Below are 20,699 nucleotides of genomic sequence, written 5' to 3'. Positions count from 1 at the left end.
TAACTTTAGGGCAGTGGAAGATGAGGTGTGCTAGGTCCCCTTTTTCGTTCTCGCAGTTCCAGCATAAGTTGATTTCCCCGAGGCCTAGTGCTGCTAGGCGCGCCGGGGTCCAGTATGTTTTGTGCAGAAATGTAAATGTAAATCGATACTTGTATAGCGCACTACTCACCCGCAAGTGTCTCAAGGCACTTGTACGAATACCGCTGTGGAACCCATCCGGGCTTTCCCTGTGAGGCGTCCACTCCTGGGCACCCCCAAGGTGGAGGCCAGGCATCCTTAGCGTTGTGGGGGCCGTTGTGGAGATTAAGCAAGCTATTGCCCAGAGTTGCAGAGTGGGACTCCATGATTTGAATAGGCACTGAGGCGAGAATTATCAGGTCCGTGGAATTTTTGAGCCCAAGACCCGCCGAGTCGGGGAACCCTGGTCCCGGGCTAGACCTCTGCATCAGGGTCTGCCGCTCTAATCATTGAGCCACACTTCTCCACTGTTATGTCTAATCTCCCATTGGCAGGCATTGGGCGAAAATCTATTGGGTCAGGCATAACAATAAATAGAAAAACTCTCATACCATAGGAAACGGTCTCACAAGTATGCTCTAATTTACATGCCCCTAACAGTGGTGTAACGCAGGCCCCTGAAGCCCCTGCGGCGTAGTGGGGCCATCAACCCTTCAGGAGTCCCTAAACCTTTCAGAGGGGGCCCATTTTGCTCCAGGCCAATAAATATCTGTAAGACATGGGAGACTCAGGACCCCTCTTCACATTCTGAAAGGGGGGGCATAATTTTATGTTACACCACTGCCCCATACATGTCAAACGCTGTGAAGATTTCTGCATGGAGACAAAACCTCTGTCGGACAAAGTAGTACACTCAATTGCTAGCTCAAATTGGCCAGCTTATGCTGATTGCACTGCTTCTGGAGTGATTTTTCACCAATATTCCCGGAAAACAGATTTTGCTGGTGCTGGAGCAATTGTATCAGTAGCGGCTGGCGGGTGGTGGGCAAGGAGAAAAAATGAATACTTACCTCCTCGCATCTCTCTGAGTCATCCCTCCAATCCAGCTGGGAGAGGAAGCAGCCAGCATTCCCTGATCAATGGCAACGCTGCAATGCAGCGTTGTGCTTGGTGTATGCAGCGTTGCGATTGGTCTGAGCGCTGTGGTTCAGCGCCCAGATGGGGAATGGGGGCCTGGGCATGTTCTCCATGCAGGCTATAACGCAACCCGTATGGAGAACCTGCAAAGTACGCATGACTGTTTGGCAGGCCTGAGAGTGCCGTACAATCATGCACACTTTACAGAGTGCCACCTCTCCTTCCCTGCTCTGAGAGCAAAGCAGCCCTGCCCGGCAAACATGCAGGAACAAATAAAATGATAATAACTTTCAGTTATTATCATTTTATTTATCCTTCATTTTCAGGGCTAAAAGCAGTGGTGGGATGCTCCTCCGCCTCAGCGGAGGAGCCGCCTCTGAATTATATGCCATATTTCCAGAATAAGTAGATTCATTAACCCCTTCGAGGCTGATGACGAGCTGGGCTCGTCATGTAAAGTGCGTTTTTTAAAAAGTCAGCATACCAGCAGAATAAGAGCAGCGCGCATGTGGTTAATGCAATTTAGCACCAGTCTTTCTAGAATACATGCACTGCTCTGGTGTAATTTTGCACAGACATTTGAGCTAACCAGCTGTCTGTTCAGTACAAATGTCCTTTTTGCAGTCTTGATGTGGTGTAAATGTTGGTAAAAGACTGAGCAGGCATCAGTGCAATCTATGTAATCCATAAATGCAACATAAAACAGGTGTAATCTAAGGAATGTGCCCATCGATCTTGTAAACAGTGAGATTTTGATAAATATTGTTCAGGCAGACCATGGAATAGGGTAACTACCTGCCTGACATGATTCATGTATTCAGGGATCCACATATGCAAGTAGCAACGGATTTCAAGAAAAATAAGAACTCCCTTTTCAAAGATGGCAGGGTTTATTATGTATTTCTGCATCATCTGGATGGGAGATTGCTATAGGGATGCCCACTTTTGTATATAGGGAACTTGGGAAAGACTCTTTACAAGATGCATGGACTCGTGTTTAATGCGTGGCTGGCAAAAATCATGCATGCGCTTTGGCTATGCAATGAAGGCCTATTGACTTAGTTTAGGTATAACATAAGGTTTCCTGGACAGCAGGCTGGTAGTAGGTACACCAGATACCATGTAATCAGTGAGCAAAAAGGAGACAGAGAGGCAGACAGGCTGGAAGGGGCTGGTGTTGTGTATGTAGGACCTTTCACTAGATTCTACTGCATGTCTTTAAACCAAATATTTCACACTTGGTGACCGCCTTGACCGCCGTACCTTTTTTAGCATGCCTACCAACACTCACTGCAGAACGTTAAGCCCTTTCTGCTCGGGAGTTGGGGTATTTCATCTGAGCAATCATTCTAGGGAAAATACTGCAAGTCATAATTCCAATTGTGTCCAGTCCCAGAACTTCCGGGTCAGAAAACTCCAACTCTGATCATTTTGGGCCTTGTGATACCAGGCCTATCAAAGTTGCTGCAGGGACAGGGTCTGTGGGCAGCTGCCTGGCTCCCTCACCCACTGCAGCAGTCTGATGGAAGCAGACAATGCTCCTCCTGGACAATCACAGACAGGCTTTGCACTCCTGATCCCCCGCTCCACATGCTCAACCCCATCCCCCCCCCCCCTCCTGATCGGCCTATCCTGCTCATTCTTTCCACTACCCAGAGCAGGCGTGCCACATCAGTAATTTGTTTTCACAGAAATAGGGGATAACCGACTGATAAATGACTTAGTAACTCTGTGGCTGAGCAGTTATTCCCCAATCGGGGAGGAAACTTGCAGTGGCCTGAATTTGGTGAGGATCTACCAGTCATAATGTGAATTCAAGCCCCTGGGTATCTCCGCATCTAATTCCGGCCAACTCACAATACGAACCTAAAAGACTATTCTGCGGCATGGCCAGTGGTGTTAACTTATTTTTTATTTATTTTCAATAAATAGCTTATTTGATTTATACAACCCATTAAACATGAATAATATCAATAAAAAGATTCATTTTAATTTGAAAACAGTATATACAAAATCATTATTTTTACAATGTACTGATTAAAGGTTGTAAACAATTGGCAACATTAAACATTCTTTGCAGTGAGCATTTTGTCTTAACTTGGACCCTTCCTGGGCGAGAGAAGTCTGTTTAAACTAACCCAGTTTCTCTGCCCTCCATTAAACAATCTGTAGCAAGCACATGCACTCTAGGTGATTGGAAGGGGAGGGTGGGAGCCTGGCACCAAGTAATGGAGTCTGTTATCTCGAGCAAGACTAAAAATAATGTCTGAGAGGGTGCAGAGAGATGTGCAGCTGTCATTGGAGAGCTGCTTTCTAGTTCAGCGCAGCGCCCCCATGGGTGAGCTGGGATCACAATGTACTTGAAATCTTGGTCACCTAGCATGTAATATTAGCGCCAGTGCCCTTGGGAGTTTGTGCTCCTGTTACGGAATCTTACATCTGCTCTGTGGTGTGACGAGTTGGATTTGAAACCAGACGTGCTCTGGTTTATGTCCCGGGTACCAAACTGCACCCGGAGGGATCTGTGGAAAATTGTTTTAAAACTGGCCACCTGCTACAGTGCCGTTGTCAAATCAGCTGTAAATGTTTACAAGCATTGGCAAAGGTATATGGTTTGATCTTTGCCAGCATGTATTTATTTGAATATTCAATAGGTATTGAAATTGTAAATGTAATACATAGTAAAAACTGTTGGTATATAGGAGTAGTGCACATGTTTGGAAAATTTAAATAAAGAATGACCTGTCTCAAAAGTAAATGAAAAAAACATAAAGTGGAGACACCCATCATTCCAGGCACTGAAGCCGACTACTTTTTAATCAATTTAAATCAAATCAAAGTTAGCTTTATTTAGTTTTATTTTGAAAAAAAAACATAAAAGCACATACAGAATATAATACGTCAGATAAAATGCATATTTAATATATAAAGCTAATAATGAAGTATAAAGTATAACACAGACTTAAAAACTCTTCTGATTGTGCAAACACAGTGAATGCTACCGGGCATAATCAACTCGAGTCTTGTGGGGTACCTAATCGCTGCTGTTTCTCAACCTTACACCAACTTCAAAGAAACAGAGTATATTAAAAATGATAACCCCCCCCCCCCCGACAATATTTGTAAAAGCATAAGAGCTAGTCTGACTTGGAAAAAGTGTTCCTTTTTCAAAATAGGAACAATGTACGTCTTCCGGGGCATTTCGTAAGAAGGACAAAACATTGTGAAATGCAGGGTATCCTGCGGCGACCTATTGTCACAACCACATGTCGTAAGTTTATGACCCCTATTACTGCCCCGAGGATAAGATAACAAGAAGGGCAGTACATCAAATCAGAACCTGGCTAGCAAAAAACGGTCATGTCTACTTTTAACAACAAGATGGTATGGCTCTGTAGTTAACAATCTTTAACATAAGATGATGTAGTGCACAGGGCTTTGTCAATGCCAGCCCTTCTCTATCCATGAGCCTCTGCCTTAAAAAGTGTTCTTTCGCCCATTTAAAATCTGCTTTGCATAGCCCCTCTGGCATGCTGCATTAGTCTCCCCAACCCAGGTTCTAGAGGGAGACCCTGATGTACTTAAGTTAACGAATGTGCTGTGTATGATACCCTGCGAAACCATCTTTTATTACCTCCTTGCTTACTTTGATGCAGCACCTTGGTCAAATTTTCAAGCAAAGAGCGAGAAGCAGAAGGCCACGGAGTCTGATAAGTAGCCTACTCCTAATTCCTCATGTACTGAAAAGATGGGGGTGTTTTGTGAAAAACACAGGATAAGCCTCAGAAACTTATTTTCCACTGTCTGCAGCTCAACCTGGTTAACGTATTCCCAAATTTCGCTTCCACAGGTCACTTTATATATATACATTTGGCACTGTAAACTTGCAGGACTTCACCCGTTAGTCTACAGCCCAGTCTTGAAGCAAAACTAAGAACTGCAGCATTTGCACGTGTAAAACACACCTTTTTTTTGTTAATTAAGGGGTGCCAACTTAATGCCGAATCAAACAACATACTCAGGTAAGAGAACAATTTGGTCTGGGAAGGGTACAAGATCCTAGATTGAACTTTGTTGATTTGGTGGAACATGAGCCAACAACCATTACTAAGGTTTTCTTCTCATTGACGGATAAGTCCTGCTACGTCATAAAATTAGTAAAGGAGTTCAGCAGCGACTGCAAGCCCTTGGCGGTTAGGCCATAAGAACTGTGTCATCGGCAGAAAGTAACCCTGGTAGGCTACATGACCCCCTTACAGCCAATCTGCTTTTATATCAACCAGGGCCTTCTCTAGGCTGTTAACATATCGATTAAAGAGAAAAGGGACTAAAATCCAACCCTGTTGTACTCCTCTTGTAATACTAATGTGACGTGAACACTGTAGGTTTTTAGAGAATCGAACTGAAGCCTCGGTATCTTTGTGAATGTCTCTTAGGAACAAAACAATGTCCTGATCCACCCTCATATTCAGCATAATCTGCCAAAGTTTTGACCTTTTGACTCGACAAAGTGCGGGTGAGACGTCCATGAATCCTAGGTGTATGGAACTGGGGCATGCTACTGTGTATTTACTTAAGACCAGGTACAAATGCAAACACTGGTCTACAGTTGACCTACCTGCCCGAAAACCACACTGAACTTTGGATAGCACTTAATTTTCCCCAGGCCATGCAGAAAGTCTGTCTAGAAGAAGATGCCTCATGACCTTTCCTGCAGAGTCAAGTAGGGATATAGGCCTATAGCAGTGAGGGCTAGCTCTATCCCCCATTTTAAATATGGGCACCATATTAGTCAGAGCCCATGACTGTGGTGATCCTGTCCTCAGCGCAGCATTGATAAGAGCTGTCAGAATGGGGCCCCAAACCCCAGCATCATTTGCATAAAGACAGGCGGTATCCATTAGGTCCTGGCCCTTTACTTTTTGATAGGCCCATAATGCCCTTTTCTACTTTCTCATGAGAAAAGGCCAGGGTGGCTGTTCCTTCCAACTCACACTCCCTTTCTCCAGATTCCACACAGACTATATTGTATGTTACCTCAAAATAGGCCGCCCATGAGTCTTCAGTAATGTGTGCCTCTATAGGGGCTGCCACCTCCAGGCCAAAAAGAGGATCTTTAATAATACCCCAACATTTTGAACTGCTTTACAGGGTGCCCGTCCTCTTCAGATCAAACCAAGCCTCCTCCCTTAGGTCATTTTTACACGTTGCCTGTTCCTGTTTCTACAGATTGTGACAGGTTTCGACAAGGGCTGAGTCCTTGGCTTTAATACTCAAAACTTTCTTGAGATCCCTTGATGATTTGGAACAACCAGAATCAAACCATCTAGGAGTCTTGTTGTGTTTCCAGGATACTTGTACTACTAATAAGCTATATACAACATTAGAGATCACTATAAAGGACCCAAAGATATTGCACAGGTTATATGTATTTGATGTACAAATAGCAAACTCCCTTTTACATCTGGAGTACAAAGAATTATAGAAGTCATCAGGTCTAACCTGGGACTGCCTAAGTCTCCTACCCCCACGTACCGCCTTCGTTGTCCCAATAGCATGTATCCTGGAGTTTTGGATCAGTGAAGACAAACAAATTGAGATACACACTGGATTATAAATACTGAAAATGCTCATCGGTATCCCAAAATCAGAAATGTGAGAAAAAAATGACGAGGAGACTAAAGCGAAATCTATTAAAGACTCACAATTCTCACTTCAAAAGTTGGGTTAATGTAATTTCTGATCAAGGGCATGTTATCCTTAAATTACCCAAATTAAATTCACTTAGAAATGCTTTTGGGCTTGTGCCCTGTAGGCTGTGTTCTAGGTGTATACCAGACGTTATAGGGCAACCAACATTTTGATCCAGATTTATCCTTGGATCCCCACACAGGTGAACATTATAATCCCCTGCCTTCACGATATGTACAGTTGACACTTTAACACCTTTTAAGTTCCTAAGAAATGAGCACAAACTATAAATGCTACAGGCCTCCCACAGGAGAGATTTGGCATTATAAAAATGTACCAATGACAAATTGTTTGAGCCTGAGGAAAATGTTATAGCCTGCAGAGTGGGAACACCAGAGAATAACACTTTCAAACTTTCCTTTGATTACCAGTGAAACAGAGATGACCAGCCCTCCCTTTGGTCTACACGCCACAGATTCTAATGCTAGCACTCAAAAAGTTTTATACCCCTCTACAAAATAGCTGCTCACAGTAGCCCAAGTCTCCTGGAGGCAAATTACAATGAATCCTCTAATAAAGGTCAACCATTTTAGATCGCTAGACTTCCCCGCATTACAGGCAATATTCCAGCTGATGAAGTTGAAGCCCTCCCCATTACTGATGTCCATCAGACCTTCATTTGGTTGAGGAGAGGGGACCATCCCCACTTTCTCTTCTTGAGTGTTCCACTGTGTGGCCCCGTTAGTCAATCACATGCAGCCAATAAGGATAAAGGGGAAAATCTATTTGAAAATACTAAATCCGGTGGAGCCAGGTTCAAACCGGACCAAGCCGCCACGTGCCGATATCAAACCACTGATTCAGAATTTGCCATTGGTCTTATTGAGAAACACCAACTGCTGATTTATAGAAAAAAAAGCCCAATGGGAGTGCCAGGAAAAAAAACAGGGCCATTCAAAGGTGGGGGGGGCCTGATAGAGGCTAAAATCTTCCCTGCCACATGTGGTCTGTTGAAGTTAATGATCACATAATCGCCATCTAGGTTTCTTTCTCCTGTACCAAGCCAGTTGAGCATGCAAACCATGTTGTAATAGCCTCCTACTTGAGTCCCACAAGTAGTGTTTATGCCCAACCAGTGCACAACTATGGTCTTTATTTGAGAAAAGCTCTTGGATGTATCAGCCACAAGAGGAGGCACATTGCCCAGTATCACTACGTAAGGCTTAGCTTCAGGAGGCAAGTTTGGTAATACAGATTTTGATGAAGGGGGCTTTCTTCCTGTATACGATGTGTGGCTTCATGGTCCCTAGGAGTAACAGCAGGGTTAGATCCTTGTGGCTGAGCGCACTCCCAACCCACTGCTCTGGCCATGGCAAAAGCTGATAAGGATGGATTAGCCCGCACATGGCTAGTACAGGGCCCAGCATTGACAGACTTTTTAGTCAGATGTGCACAAGCAAAATGGACAGTGAAGACAGGCAATGGCTGATTGGGTCTGACCCTAGGCCCCATTCTCAAGCTATGTTAGGTAGAAGAAAAATGTGAAGGTCACTTGAAAAGATTATTAAAAAAAAGAAGGCCGACCAAAAGCACTTGTATGTATGCATATGTATTTCATTAGGAATTATTTGGAAAAAAATGATAAGTGAGACGCATAAAGCTGTTTCTAGGCTAGAACTTTAAAATGTATCTTCGGACAAACAGTCAGAGACACCCCAGGCAGCCTCCACTGCCTGATTCAGTATCACAGGCACATTCTCCCCTGAGCACTGGCCAACAATTAGACACTGGTGAAGGAGGCCTGCCGACCCTTTTTGCGCACCAAATTTCTCTATGGAATGGTTGTTATTTGTAAATAAGTGATAATGGTGTGTTTTCGTCAGCTCTGTACTTCATGTGAATTTTGTGACAGTGAACTGAACGTACAGCCTTGGAACGTGACTCTTTCCTTCTATTTCTAGAGCAGGTGCAGAACCAGGATCTGAACAGACAACCCTGTCAAGATGCCAATATTGCAGCACTGCGAACACCCCAAGGCCTATCTTTTAGTAGTGGCACACTCTGCAGGTTCCCTCACTCACTTTGGTCTAGAAAACCGCAATGCACTGGGAGTTAGCTCAGTATAGTGGTTCCCAACCTGTTGTGCGGGGACGCCTGGAGGTCCGTGAAGCCTCCTCGGGGGGTCAGCAACTACTTAGGAAATTAAATTATATTAACAGATTAATAAACTGTATATAAATAAAAACGTAAAATGTACAATTTAAAATTTTACAATGTGCTGTAAATGTGAAGGAATTTGAAATTGAAGACTGAAAATGAAATTAGTCTCCTGATTGATTCATGGGAGCAGTGCAGGTGCATCAAACAGAATATAGCATGGATGATGAGTGGACTCAATTGAATTTAGAAAAGTTCCAACCTTTCTATTAAAATTACATTTTTTTAAATATTTATATATGTTATCGAATTCAATAAAATGTATCATTATGTGTGTATTTTTTTAATGAATGCTTGTTTCTGTATTTTGTGGTTTTTGTTTTGCAGTTCAAATCATCGACAATGCATAAACCAGGGTTCCCGGCTTCAAGTAATGACTCAATCAGGGGGGTGGGCTCTGGATTCTAATAATGATTCAGCGGGGGTCCCCTGGTTCCAGTAATGATTAAGTGGGGTCTCCAGAAGTCAAAAGGTTGAGAACCACATAGTACAATATGAATGCCCATCCAAGGGGGGCGTGGCCAAGCACGAGATGTGAGAGGACGTGCCCGGGCTGAGCTCCGTGAGAGGCTCCCCCACCACGGGCCTTTTCTCCTTCATTTCTAGGGGTACCGGGCCCAAACCCAAACCGAGTGCCCCCGGGACCCTGATCCACCACCAGGACGATTTTTGGAAGAATCGGAGCACCTGACCCTCCGACCGGCGGCGGCCCCGGCAGCTGGCCGCCCAGAGCGCACTTCCGGTCGGCGACCCCAGTCACCTGAGGCCGGGGATCCGGCCTTGCGAGGTAGGCCGCAGCACATGTGGCCTCTGCGCCGCAACTGACCGGGGAACGGAGACCTGCACGCCGGACACTCCCCAGCGGCCCGGCTTCACAAGGGCCCCAGATCCGAACATTCAGCTTGCCGACGGGACCCACGACTACCCATAAACACAGCCTGCCCTGCCAGCCACTTCGAGGGACGGCCCGCCAAGCTCCGTGTGAGCCGAGGGGTGAGTGCGTGGGACTGTTTGGGAACCCACTCTGGCGCCATCGCCCCTGGGTCATGGCGGCCCGAAACGGATACTGGGAGGCCTAGTCCCCTGGAACCCCTTGCACGCCCGTCGCCCCAACACGAGCCTAGCCAAGGGGAGGAACCCACACCACGGAACCCAATCCACCCGACGACCCTGCCACTCGTGGGCCCCGGGAGCTGCCGGTAACCAGGCCGCGCCGGCCCGTGGCGGGCAGTGACGCCAGCCCGCCTCGGCCACCAGCGTGGGAGCCACCCGGCCGGACTTGGCGGACACCGGAAGATCACCGGGCCCGGCTATAGCAGGGCCCACGCAGACACCGTCTCCCCTGGACCCAGCCGACCAGCACCGGAGGCCACATGGCCCGACCCCTCTGGGCCCCTGCACCCGTCCACTGCCTGGATGCCGTTCCTGGTCGACGCCGGACCTATCTGACACCGAGGGGTCCAGGCCACGCTACGCGCAAGCTGGAACCACGTTGCGCTGACCCCCTGCCGACCGGCCCGACCCTGGGAGAATCCCCTGACTGGTACAGGAGCGGACACTGAGCACACGCCGCCTATATCGGACTGCCACTGAGCTATACGGGGCCCCCACGTGGCGCCTGGTGACACCTGGCATCTCCCAGCGCGGTACGCCTTCCCAGGCCCTGAGGACAGACACAGTCGGAGAGATCTGGAGATCCAACCTGGCAGGCCGACGCATAGTGCAACCGAGAAACAATTGCAACACGGACGCTCCCGGCACGGGCTGGCACACCTTGGGGGATCTCATACCGGCCACTCCACGATCACCCCGACCTCTCCAGGCAGTGCCAAGACACAGAATCCTGGAACCCTGCGGTGAGGCAGCCCCCACCCCCCCACCCACGGACCACGCGCCATCCGCCACGGGTGACGCAGAGAGCCTGGCTGAGAGACTCACACTCACGAGCCCCAACACTGCGCACTACGAGGGCATACTCGCTTGACCGCCCAGCTGCGCAGACCACCCTCATGTCAGAGGGAACCAGGGCGAAGACTGGCACCGGAGGGCCACTGGGAAAAGGCAAAATGGTGAAGTCCACAGAAGCTGACCACACGGCCTCAAAACTGGACACTATGCTGGCAGCCATGGAGCGCCTGGAGGAGTCCATGCAGCTGACCCGTACGTCACTGGAGAACAGGATTGATAAGGTAGCTGTGGACCTGACACTCCTCCGAGCAGACCACAAGAAACTATCCGACCGCACAACGTCTCTGGAACATACGGTGGCGGAGACCACACCCAAGTTGGCACAGACGGACAAGCACGTCCGAGACCTGCTCAACCGAGTGGAGTTCCTCGAGGATAGAGCGGAGGAGGCGGAGGGACGGGCCAGAAGGAACAACGTACGCATAGTGGGTCTGCCGGAACGATGGGAACGGAGAGAGACGGCGGAACACATGGAGACCTGGCTAAGAGAGCTACTACCGGAGGGCACGCTGTCACCACACTTTGTAGTGGAGAGGGAGCACAGAGTACCATCCCGCCCACCCCCGAGGGCTCCAACCCGAGACCAATGCTCATGCAAGTGCTGAACTACCGAGACCGGGACGCCATCCTCCGCGAAACACGGAAACTGTCAAACATACAGGTGGACAACGCCAAAGTGATGTTCTTCCCTGATTACACCATACAGGTTCAACGGAGACGCCAATCCTTCCTCGCGGTGAAACAGCGGCTCAGACTCCTGGCTCTCAAGTATTCATTGCTATTCCCGGCACGACTCTGAGTGGTGGCACAGGACAAGACCCACTTTTTCGACACCCCGGAGGCGGCAGCGGCCTGGTTAGATTCAGGAGTGGACACGGACCCCGGACCCGCACCAATGGAGCAACGCCGGAACCGAGGCACGCGCAGGCGGAGACAACGACGCAACTCAAGGGCCGGGTCCCCGGCCGTGGAAGCAGAAATTGGCCCCACCCGGAGCAGAAGCAGAATGAACAACTGGAGGCCGTCCGCATAACAGCTGAGATCAGCGGGTCACAATAGCCTATCCTGATCTCCAACGCCAGCCCGCGATCACGCGGGAGCGAGGACGACGACTACATGTACGGATTGCCGGATGACTCGAACCCGGAGGGCCTGCCAGACGTCACACCCCAAACATCTGATCTGATAGCATGAGAAACCCTCCCCAGCCTAGCTCTGGCTAGATCACTGCAACCAACATAACGGAATGGCCAACTCACCTCCGAGGATGGCCCGATCGAGGGCCCACCCCAGAATCCCGGGCGACCCCGACAGACATGTACGCCCCCACCCTCGGGGTATGTCCTATCTCCTCTGTCCTCTGACCCCCCCATCCACCGGGCTACCGCGGAGTCGCCGTGGCACCGGGTGGAGAGTTGAAGCTATTTCATTGGAGGGCCACCGGGACCATACCATTGAAGGGGTGGACGGACCCCTGGAGGTGAGTGCCCCTCCCGGAGGGAATGTAAAACATGGTCCTGCCATGGGACTGACCGTCCAGGCCCAGTGACATTGGGAACTCCGACCTGTCTGCGGACATTGACACTGGCTCCTGGTGCCCTTACGGCCCAATGCCCGTGGAGGGGAGCCTCCACAGCTCTCTTGGCGTTACGAACTACCTTGTTCTATCCAAGTGCTGTATTTAGTCATCCCCCCATTGAACTCACGGATTGATTGAGCTCGATAGAGCGTTTGGGTGGTGACACGTTTTGTTGTTACCCTTTTGGTATTATGTTTATGTTCTGGTTCTTCGTTTTGAGACTTGTATTGGCACTGAAATGCAACTGTGTGCATCCTTGGGTCTGTGGGAGAGGGCGGGGGGATAAAATGTTCACTGCTTGCTGCTGCTGTGCGGGTATGGGCGGGGTGGGTTGGGGGCCGGGGGGGGAGGGATGGGCACCTGGGCGCAATAAATACCATGATGGCTACGATTAAATTCTGCACCTGGAATGTTAGGGGCATGCACACACCCTCGCGTAGATACCAGGTGTACTCATATCTTAAGAGACATCAGATCCAGATTGCACTACTGCAGGAGACACACCTGGTCGCTGCCGAGGTGGCCGCGCTTCGCCGTAGGTGGAGAGGACAGATAATAGCCACCACCTTTTCAGCATTTGCGCGAGGGACCCTGATCTGGGTTCGGCCCGGAGTTCCGTTTGCACTGACACACAGCACTATTGACACTGAGGGGCGCTATGTCTTCATACAGGGCAGACTAGACGGGCAACAGATTGTCATAGCCTCCATATACGCACCTAATGTAGACCAGGGGAAATTCTTCACGCGGTTATCGGCGGTAATTGCGACCTGGCCAGACGTACCCCTGATGATAGGCGGGGATTACAACTGCGTGTTAGATGCCTCCCTTGACCGCTCGTCCCCCCCAGCGGCACTCGCCCCAGTGCAGACAACCTCCAGGGCGCTGCTTGACTGGGCAACACAATGGAACTTACGAGATGCCTGGCGCGTCAGAAACCCCACTGCCCGGGTGTATTCCTACTACTCGGGAGCCCACTCCTTACACGTCAGGTTGGACAGATACATGTTGTCCCGTGACCTGATCCCCTCCGTGACAGACACTGGCTACCTGGGCCGGACGCACTCGGACCATAACCCACACACGCTGGTATATGGATGGAGCCACCCGCATCCGCCCATACCCACATGGCGCCTACAACCGGATCTCCTGCTTGACACCACATTCCGAGAGGAGATATCCGGGAAGATCTTACAATATTTCGAGGACAATGCTGACTCGACCTCCTCCCCGAGGACCGAGTGGGACGCCTTCAAGGCGGTGACCCGGGGAAACTGCCTCGGCGTACAGGCGGGCCTGCGCAGACAGGTGGAAAGAGAGTTGACGCGGGCGGAGGAGGAACTGTTAGACAGGGAGCGGGAGGCAACGGGGGGCGATGATTCCCGACTGATCTCGGCTAGGGCAGGCCACGCCGTATTGATGGAGCGCCTAAAGAACGTTAACTTCGCAGCACACTCCGCGCGCACCCACAACGCAGGTGACAAGCCCGGCAGGTTACTGTCGTGGTTGGTACGGCAAGACGCACAATCTGCATCAGTCCTATCAATCCGTACGGCCCAGGGCATTGAGGTTTACACCCAGACGCAGATCCATGAAGCATTCACATCGCACTACAAATCCTTGTACAGCACACGGTTGCGGGCCACAGTGGTAGAGATCACAGACTACCTAGCGACATTACAGCTCCCGACTGCCACCGCTGCCCAACAAGCGGAACTAGGTGCCGCACTCACCGGCGAGGAACTGCGGGAGGTGATTTTCTCCCTCTCCAATTGCAAGGCGCCGGGCCCTGACGGACTCCCGGCGGAATTCTTTAAAGCCTACTCGCTGGTGTTGATACCAGAACTGCTGAAAATGTATAAGGCAGCGTCGGAAGACGCTGAACTCCCAGCGTCCCTAAATGCAGCTAACGTGGTCTCCCTGCTGAAACCGGGTAGGGAAGCGAACGAACTCGGTTCGTATAGACCGTTAGCGCTCCTCAACACCGATTATAAAATACTCGCAGCGGCGCTGGCCCGGAGGCTTGCACCACTGATCCCCGCTTTGGTACACTCTGATCAGAATGGCTTCGTACCCACCCGGAGCACATCCTACAATCTACGCCGCTTTTTCAGAGTCCAGCGATATGCAATCCCGGCCTGGCCACGCTCGGGGTGCATCGTGCTTGACCTGGAAAAGGCGTTCGACTCGGTGGAATGGCCATATCTCCTCCGAGTCCTCGAGAAGTACGAGCTGGGCGACGCCTACGTCCAGATGGTGGGACTCCTCTATCGAGCGCCCGAAGTCCGGGTCCGGACTGGACGGTTGTTCTCCGACAGGATCCACATCGGGAGAGGTACTAGGCAGGGCTGCCCCCTCTCCCCTATATTATTCGCCTTAGAGATGGAACCACTGGCGGAAATGCTCCGCGTCTCCGGAATCGCCTGGGGCATCCCGCTAGCGGATGGCATCCACTCGGTGTCTCTGTATGCCGACGATTTATTACTTTATGTTAGGGACCTCACGCGCATTCCTACGGCAATCACGGACATCTTTCGGACATTTGGAGACATGTCAGGGCTCCACGTTAACTGGGCCAAGTCGGGCGCCTATGCATTCGATGGCGAGATGCCACAGTGCGATGTGCGCATGATGGGTGAGACGCTCCGATGGCACCCGACGGTATTCCGGTACCTAGGGATCTTAATTTATCGGGACCCAGTGGGTCTCCTAGAGGGTAACCTATTGAGAGCGATATCCTCGCTTACGGCCCAGGTCACGTTTTGGAACTCCCTCCCACTTAATGTGCCGGCAAGAGTGGCTCTAACCAAGATGATAATGCTCCCCCGGCTCCTCTATTATTACACCAACCTGCCAGTGTATGTGCCGGCGCGCATATTTAAGGGATTGGAAACCCTCACCAGACGCCTTATTTGGAATAAGGGGAGACCCCGGGTGGCGCTGAAGACCCTATACGCAGCCACAGACGCCGGAGGCTTAGCGGTCCCCGATCAGGAGCTCTACTACTTAGCAGCGCAGCTGCAATGGGTAGCCTACTGGCTGAGCGGTAAGAATCTGATGGACACGGCCACCGCCGACACCATCCTATCTACTGTACAGGCAATAACGCTCTTCCACCCCCTAACACAGGGCCGACCTCCCACGCAGGTGCATGTGGCGGTAGCAAAACGGTGCTTCGCACGGAGCCTCAAGCTCACCAAACACACGGTGCCCTATGCCCCGAACCTACCTCTGCTGGGGACTCCCTTGGGCGCTGACACGCTGTCCTCAACCGAACTGCGCAGCTGGACTGCGGCAGGCTTGGATGACTTGAGCGGCCTATATAGCGACGGAGAGCTACTGACCTTCAAGGCCTTGGCCGCGGACACAGAGCTGCCGGTGGGTCAATTCCTAGCACACGCCAGACTCCTGCATGAGTTGACAAAGACATGGGGTGATCTTAGCCATGAGCCACCCACCCATCTGCTCATCCAGTACTTACATGTGATGGGCAATGGGTCCCACATTGTGCATTGGCTTGCGCAAGCCCTACACAGTCATACTCAATTCTCCTCTCAACGACTGAGGGAGAAATGGGCGAACGACCGAGGCACGGACTGGACGGACAAGCAGTGGGCCGCTGTATTAGCAGGCGCCAGAGTTGTCCCCCGCAACGCGCGATTTAAAATTATCCAATATTATATCATCCACCGCGCATACCTAACTCCAAATAAGCTGAATTGCTACTTTGGACTCACTTCGTCAGCTTGTCCCAGATGTGGCCTCCTGGACTCCGGCTTCCTACATGCACTCTGGAGCTGCGCTCATCTCACCCCGTACTGGTCGGCGGTCGCAGACATGCTGACGGCGGCAACAGGCGTCACCCTCCCCAAGACGTGGGAAGTATGCTTACTGGGACTCTACAAGAGAACCAAGCAGACTAAACTGCCGGAGCGTTTCTGGGACTTGGGCCTCATTACGGCCAAACGCCTTATCACCAGACGATGGAAAAATGCTGCCCCGCCGCGCCCTGCGGACTGGCGCTGCTCTCTTAGCAACTGGGCTTGTGCGGAGAGTGTGTCTCTACACAGGGAGGAGACCGCTGGCCTACGGAAATACCCGATAGCCCAAGACTGGGATGCTACACTACTCGCTCTGGCATTGAGTGCCGTCCCGACACAGAATAGCAAGGGCCCAATCACCTGCTGCCCACGCCTGGCACAGGCGTGGCCGCCACCCCCCCCCCCTGGCTACTTGAGACCTCGCACGACAGATGTCCCCCTGCCGCTTCCCCCCTCCCTCCCCCCTGCCCTTTGCCCCCCCCCTCGCCCTGCGGCTGCAGCGACACCACCTCTCCAATTGTCCCCGCCCCCGCGCGACCCACATAGGATGCACCATACACAGCTAGAGTTTTAGATACACTACCACCCACGAAAATGCAAGTCCAACAGTTATTGACAGGTTTTCCCCCTCCCCTTGTATTATGCTCCCCCGTTATATCTTTTGGTTGACACAGAAGCTGTTCATACTGTACTCATGATACTGCTGGCCCCCCCTTCCCTGTTCGCGTCTCGCATACAGCAGGCTGGGTGTATCCGTGGTCAGGGAACGGGCACCTAGCGACCCATGCAACAGCAGAGGGTATGGCACCGCCTCTACCCGCTACAGTGCTGATCAGGGAACTCAACTCCGGACAATAACTGTTGGCCCCCGAGACCACGCTGGTCCTTCTGCAGTGCTACGACCCGCGAGCACTGCGTCATGAGACATTTCCTGGTACCGTCACTTATGGACTAATGCACTTCCATCAGCCAATGTTTATTTTCACTCATGTATGACCGAAATGTCACCATGTACTATTTGCTTTGTGCCGTTTGCAACAATAATGCATTGTTATGACACTGTATGAATAACTACTGAATTATCTGTGAAACTAAATAAAGTTTGGGACCGTTTGTCTTAAAAAAAAAAACTGAATGCCCATCCAAACCTTGACCCCTCTGCAGAGAAACCAAGTAAATGGAAGTAAAGTCTTTACAGCCTGTCCTATCAGGGCACCACACCAGTTCCCGTCCCCATGGGCCACCATTTAGCCACCAGATTTTCATATCCAACAACTGGCTCAGAACTAGCAGTAACTCAGAAATGGGAGAGGTGCTCGTCCTGCTATGCGTCGCTAGTGCACCATGGTAGTTTTGAGTCCCATCACACTATGCATTGCAAAAGCAAAGCCTACAGGAAGTGATGAAATAGATCACGTGCCATTCATACAGGTATCAGACAGGGGAATGGACAACATGTGAATGAACAATTTTGCAAAGGGAATACTTTCCTAGAGTCAAGTCTTCCTGACCCCGCAGAAGAAAAGTCACCCTCTTAACTCAATTATTTCAAAGCTTTCCATAAAGTAAATGTCTTCGCTTCACTACTCCGTTTATTAGTATATGCCCAACAAGGCCTTACAACATTATTCATTAATGCTGTCTGGCGTCTTATTTTCCTCCTGCCAGCTCCATAGCCACACGCGAGTACAAATGAAAATGGAAATTCTCTCCTATATACATCATATACCGTGATTTTCATTCCGCTGTACATTTCTATTAGTTGTCGCTGTATTTACCAAAAAGATGGTCCCTTCATTTTGGGCTTAATTGCCGAAATGGTGCTGATAATAACAAAGGGGTTCCATCTCCTGAAAAGGTCAAGTAAACTTTACCAAATTGTAAAAAAAAAACACTTCCACATCTAAATGCTTACAACTCTCTGGAAAATATATATTTTTTTTTAATGCGACTCCAAAAGTCTAGTTGAAAACTGCAGTGAAGAATACACAGCATTCACATAAAACGGACTGGCATGTAACCGACAGGGCGCAGTGTCAGATGCCAGGCGTCCTGCTGCACGGGGCGCCTCGGATTTCACGAACCCACTTTATGAGTCATACGAGTATTTATGTTTAGAACATGCCCCTCGTTACACTGCTGCCTAACATGAGGGGAAATATTGCCCCAGTGTGTACAGGTACACGGATAGCCAGCACCCCCTTCTCCCCGCATCCCACCGACTTACCCGTCTCGGTTTGCTGCAGTTCAGAGTGATGGCAGTCGAGGCGCGGCGCAGACCAGCCGGAGGTTCTCTCGGAGCAGCCGGGTAGCAGGAGTGCGTTCGGGGTGCGCGACAGACGCCGAGAGAGCGGGCCCTGGTGCTCGGAGACCAGCTCAGCCTGGAAGCTCCAGTGTAAAAGGAATTCCTTTCATAGCTCGGGAGCTGCGACTCCTAAATATAGTTTGATGCGCTCCGGAACTTTGTGCCACTCGATTGAGAGACTCGATGCTCTGAAAGTGGGAGCTCGGGTGACAGGCTTCGAGGAGAGCCAGCACCTCAGTGGTGACGCAGTGAGCACAGCCAGGTGCACAGGCCGCACTGGTTGCTTGCCCAGTGCTGCTCGGGATGAAGGTGTTTGTTTACCTGTACCGCTATCTGCTCCTAAGGGATTGGCCCTAGAGAGCACACGTATAAAGTGGCGCTGGTGCAAAAGTAATCAAAGGGCATGCTGATGTCTGGGGGATGGTGTGACGTTTGCACAAGAGAAACAGATTAAACTAATTTCAGACAGCTAAACATATAGAAACTCACCTCCCTATAGGGAGCAATCTTTTTATAGGATGTGTAGTCGTGTTCGTTCTAAGTCAACTGAAATGTATTATATTGTACAGCTGTGGATATTTTGGGCATTTAATGAATACATGACTGAGTGCCACTGCACCCAGGGCACAAATCGGGAAAGACGCGAATGGGCGGACCACCCACCACCCCCACTATTTGTAGGGAAGGAGCACCTGTTCCTGTTTGCCTGAGGCTAATGGAGACTGAAAGGTGTTGTTAGTGGTACGCTGTGCCGCACCACCTCAGCTGCTCCCATATACAAACATTGCATGTTATCCTATATGCTTAACATTTGACCTCCCACATGCTTTTAACCTTCCACCCACCTCCTGTAAGATCCTCTCTACCTATGAAAAGTGACCTTGAGGGATTTCTAAGCTCCCCTTCAAGTTTACGTGTGGGAAATCATACACTGGGCCACTAGAATTATTGTAATTTAATTTATATAATTCTTACTTCCCCCTGAGGAGTCACAGCTCTTTTTTGGTGAGTAGCACAGTACTCTGGAACCCATAACGGATTAGTGGCGAATTAGTATAGTGAAATATGAAATAAATGTCAGTGGTTAGTCTGTTATTTGAATTGAAAAGGATAGTGGAGGGATAGAATAGGGAAAAGTTTGCATTTATATTGCGCTTGCTACCCCTGATGTGGTGATGAAGGGCTTTTGGGCGAGTAGCATCCTACTCCGGAATCCAAAATGGATTAGTGGTGAATTAGTATAGGGAAATATAAAATTAATTTGAGCGGTTCACTTGTTAGTTTGTTATTTGGACTGAAAAGGATAGTAAAGGAATAGAAGAGGGAAGGGTTTGCATTTATATAGTGCTTGCTACTACTGATGAGGTGTTGAAGTGCTTTTCAGCGAGTAGCACACTACTCCAGAACCCAAAAAGATGTAGCTGTGAAATAGTATAGGGAAATATGAAATTCAGTTGAGCAGTGGACATGTTAGTCTGTTATTCGTATTGAAAAAGGACAGTGGAGGGAGAGAAGAGGGAAGGGTTTTTATTTATATAGTGACTGCTACCCCTGATGATTTGTTGAAGCATTTTTCGGTGGGTAGCATGCTACTCAGGAAACCAATCAGGATTAGTGAAGAATTAGTATAGGGGAATATTACATTAATTTGAGCCGTGGACATGTGAGTTTATTTGTATTGAAAAAAAGATAGTGGAGGTATAGAAGGGTTTGCATTTATATAGCGCTTGCTAGCCCTAATGAGGTGATGAAGTGTATTTGGGTGAAAAACGGGCTGAATGAAGAATGCCCCTGGCACCAAGCAATTTTGTAGGAACATGCTAGAAAACTGAAGGTGTGTATACTAGAAAACTGAAGGTATTCTTAGATGGAATATATGGTAAACTGACTATACAGAAGATGTAACTCTAACACCTAGTATGAACATATAGAAATGAACCTGACATAATCTGTGCAATTATTTTATGTGGATAATAGAAGGGCCCGGGTCCTAACGCTAGTATCCCTCTTATTTTTATATAAT

The 20,699-nt window shown here is 49.6% G+C and overlaps 1 protein-coding gene across 1 annotated transcript in view; it reads right to left on the bottom strand.

Annotated features, from left to right (window-relative positions):
- Positions 1-18,866, bottom strand: part of SMPX (small muscle protein X-linked) — a 386,156-nt gene extending 367,290 nt beyond the window's left edge. The window contains exon 1 of the mRNA XM_086933367.1: positions 18,599-18,866. The gene's annotated coding sequence lies outside the window, so the exon portion shown is untranslated. The remainder of the gene's footprint in view (positions 1-18,598) is intronic.
- Between the last annotated feature and the right edge of the window lie 1,833 nt (positions 18,867-20,699).

The sequence above is a fragment of the Lissotriton vulgaris genome, chromosome 8 (genome assembly GCF_964263255.1).
Source record: "Lissotriton vulgaris chromosome 8, aLisVul1.2, whole genome shotgun sequence".
Classification (NCBI taxonomy): domain Eukaryota; kingdom Metazoa; phylum Chordata; class Amphibia; order Caudata; family Salamandridae; genus Lissotriton; species Lissotriton vulgaris.
The sequence above is the reverse complement of the archived record's forward strand: the minus strand, read 5'-3'. Positions and strand labels throughout refer to the sequence as shown.